The sequence below is a fragment of the Morus notabilis genome, unplaced genomic scaffold, assembly GCF_000414095.1.
Source record: "Morus notabilis unplaced genomic scaffold, ASM41409v2 Scaffold451, whole genome shotgun sequence".
Classification (NCBI taxonomy): domain Eukaryota; kingdom Viridiplantae; phylum Streptophyta; class Magnoliopsida; order Rosales; family Moraceae; genus Morus; species Morus notabilis.
The window spans coordinates 834,638-838,756 of record NW_010361080.1 but is presented as its reverse complement, the minus strand read 5'-3'; positions in this window follow the sequence as shown (position 1 = coordinate 838,756).

Below are 4,119 nucleotides of genomic sequence, written 5' to 3'. Positions count from 1 at the left end.
AATTATTATATTATTACTATAATAAATATAATTATATCAATACAATATAATATAATAATATTATTGTAATATTATTAATATAATAAATATAATTATATCAATATAATATAATATATAATATATTATAAAATAATAATTACAATATCATATTATAATATTATATTATATTATAATTATAATATCATATTATTAAAATTATTATAATATTATTATAATATCATATTATATGATAAAATAGAAAATATTAGAGTTATTAATATAATTATGATATTATTTGTTACAATACTATTATTATATTATATTATATTATATTACGAGTCTGAATTTTAGATTGGGAAGATTGTAAATTTTAAATTTCATTAGGAGTATTATGGGTATTATGAAAGTTTTATTAATTGTACTATGCTGATTCTCGCACAATCTAAAAGCTAAAGCTGTCTTTAGGCTGCTTCTGATTTTGACTGTAGATTCTTAAAAAATTCTTCAAAAAGTACTTTTGGAGAGATTTATCAAATATTAAAATCAGCTTTTGCTACAAGCATAAGCTGATTTTAAGAGGAAAAAGCAATATCAAACTAAGCCCTAGAGACAAAATCCCCAAAACCCAAAACAAAAATTTGTTCCTTCCCCCACCAAATGTTAAAAACGCATACATGAACACAATTTTAAGGAGATTAGGCATGCTTCATCTAGTTACAATAAAATCTGCTACTCGCTCTTATTCTAATGCTCGTTAAAACATCATATGCGCTTCATTCCATTTATTTTTTTTAATGTTTTTGTCACAACAATGCCATTAGTGTTACATGTCTCAAGGTCTGGTGTCAGTACTGTTTTACTTAAACATTTAATGGGCAAAGCCAAACAATTGGTATTTTTCAAGGGTCAAAATTAAAATTAACAAAAAAATCAATTAAATTATTAATGATTTATTTCTTGGAGGGAAAAAATTAATTATTCAAGAAAATATGTGTGACGATTTAAACTCCAATTTTTATTTCCTTTTAAGTTTCATACATTTGCAAGTAAACATGACCATATTTAATTTTTCATTCCCATCTAAAATAATAATAATAATTATTATATTAATAATAACAATAACAATAATTTTTTCTGAACATAAGAAAAATTATCAGTAGCATCTCATCCTCATCATATGGTCTATGGAAGAAATATATATTTTCAACAATAGTTGTTATTTATTAAAAAATAGTAGTTCTTTGCATTGAAGATAATTAAAAAATAAATTAACGAATAAAAATAACAACTCCTCCTTGCCAATGAAATAGGTAAAATTGAAACAAATAGAGATATTCGTGCTTAGTTTGGTTAATTTTTTTAATAAAAACCACTAATCAAATAAAAAAATCGGGTGGTTTGATATTTTATAGAAATAACCGAATCAAACCAAAGCACTTATTTTTAGTTTTGATGGTTTGATTAAATCGATTTAGATTTAAGTTTAAACAATTATCGACACTGGACAAACATGCAAAGTTTCCCATATGATTTCATAGTTTATCACTTTATCTTTTAAATATAACATAAGAACATTCAAATACTATAAAGTTTTTCATCATTAAAGATCCCCTTAATCCCAAGATTATATACAAAATTATTTAAAAATTAGTTCTGTAGGATACACTTTATCATTTTAAAATATAGTACAATAAATTATAGAAATCATGTTATGACTATTTATTTAAGAAAAATGAAAATTTCATGTTTGCATTTTTAATCGGTTTTAGAACAACAAACCGGTAATGAAACCTGGAAAAAAAAAATGGTCAAAACATAACAAAAATTGACTAATAATCGAAAAAATTAACGGCTTGATTTGGATTGATTGATTTCCACAATTTATTTGAAACTGGAAAGGTCATAATATTATATATTCCCCATTTTGGTTTTTTTTTTTTTTTTTTTTTTTTTTTTTTTTTTTTTTTGCACACCTATAAACAAATGTATAAAATCTGAAGGTCTAAGTTATATTTTCCTAACAATATGAAATGTGAAAATTTTTAAGTTTTATTAAATTTTACACTTTTCATAACATAAGACGTGGAGATTTTTAATTTTTATTGAATTTTATGCTTGTTTTAGGGATTTTTTTAAATGTTTACAATATTTTTTTATAGACCATAATTAATAAGGGTGCTTTTGTTTCTTTGCCATATTTTTTCATTCACAAAGTGCACACGTGTAAAATTAAAATAAGTTTTTCAACTTTAAAAGACACCTTTGTAGTTTTTAAAGATAATGGAATAAATTGAGAAAAACTTGAATTGAAAGGTATAATTAAATAATTTATCCGTTGTATTATTCTTCAAATTGTGCGTTACATTTATTTTTTCCCCGTCTCCAATTTTTGTTGCTTTTGTGAATTATTTATAGTACTAGTTTCGGGACGTATTCTAGGCTTATTGCCATGTGTGACTCACCTAACCAGTCTATTAGAGAATCTCATTTTAATTTTAAGCACGTAGTAATAGAACTGTAGAAGAGATTAAAAGACCATAAAATAAATGTTTAACTTTCGATGATGCACATTTAAATACATTATTTTAAAAAAATAGATGTATCATAATCTGCATCTTAATCGCAACGTATCTATACGTGGTATGTTATATTTTTATAAATAAAATCAAACATGCTAAAAGAAATATTTTGATTTGGACAAATCAAATAGAAAACTAATATTATGGACTTAAGTGCAAATTTAGGCATCATTATATAGATAGTAGTATTGAAATTTTTTCAATATTTAAAAACAAAAATAAAATCAAACATGCTAAAAGAAATATTTTGATTTGGACAAATCAAATAGAAAACTAATTATAGACTTAAGTGCAAATTTAGGCATCATTATATAGATAGTAGTATTGAAATTTTTTCAATATTTAAAAACAAATCAAATATAAAACTAATTAAGATGTACATATTAGAAGGAGAAAAATATTTGCTTATGGGTATATTCCAGAAAAAATATTTCAGTCAGTAAAAAAGGACAAAAAAATAGTCAAACACATATAACCTAAAATTTATAGAGGATTGTAACACAACTATTTGAGTAAGGACATATTTCTAAAAAAAAAAAAATTAACTGAAAAATCAGAGGAGAAATAATTTAACAAAGTTGATTTGAAAATATATGTGAAAAAGATCAAAATATGAGAAGAAACATAAATAAAGAACAAACATGTAAATAAAAAATCATTGAGGAGCAAAGAATAAAAGTATGAAAAGCAAAATAAATAAAAAAACACAATAACAAAAAAAAAAAATAATAAAAAGAGTAAAAGGGAAAAAAAATAAAAATATAAAAGCAGAAAAATGGGGACGTTCACGCACGCATCACTTCCACAATTTCAAGCCGATTACCGCTTTTAGAATAATTAGATTAGATTGCGGGGACTTCCACAATTCCAAACAGATTACCGCTTTTAGAATAATTAGATGAGATTAGATTAAATACAGATATGCTATATGCTCTATACAGAAATGCTAGATATAGTAAATCTTCTATTGAGGTTTTGCATCCAAGGATCTATCGAGGTATTCGATTTTATCCGTCTTTTTATGTACCCGATCTGATTTAATCTCCTTATATGAAAGTACTATAATTGATCATATATGGGCATGGCAGCCTTCTTAGAAATTATGGTTGAGCAGAAAATACAGATGTGCAACAAAAGACAATTTCGAGACTAACCCAATATCCATTGATATTCTTACTAAATAAGCATAGTGGAAATCCTCAATTACTATTATTCAAACAAAACAAAAAAAAAAAAAAAAAAAACAAACTCAGGCCATTGTGATTTATGACACAATAAAATCGACCAGCAATCGATATTGTTGATTTTTTTTTTATTTTTCACCAAAGGTGTTAGATCCCAAATATGGAAAGCAACCATTATATCCAATTTACCAATACACATGTAATATAAGAAAATAAAGATTCTCAAAATAATAATAATAATAATACTTACCTGCAAAATAAAAAAAAAAATTTCCAGTTCAGACAAATTATGCCGTACTAGTTATATGTCCGCGCATTACGGCAGGCAATAGTTTTATATTATACAAGGAAGTGATAGGGAAGTGATAATGTTTATA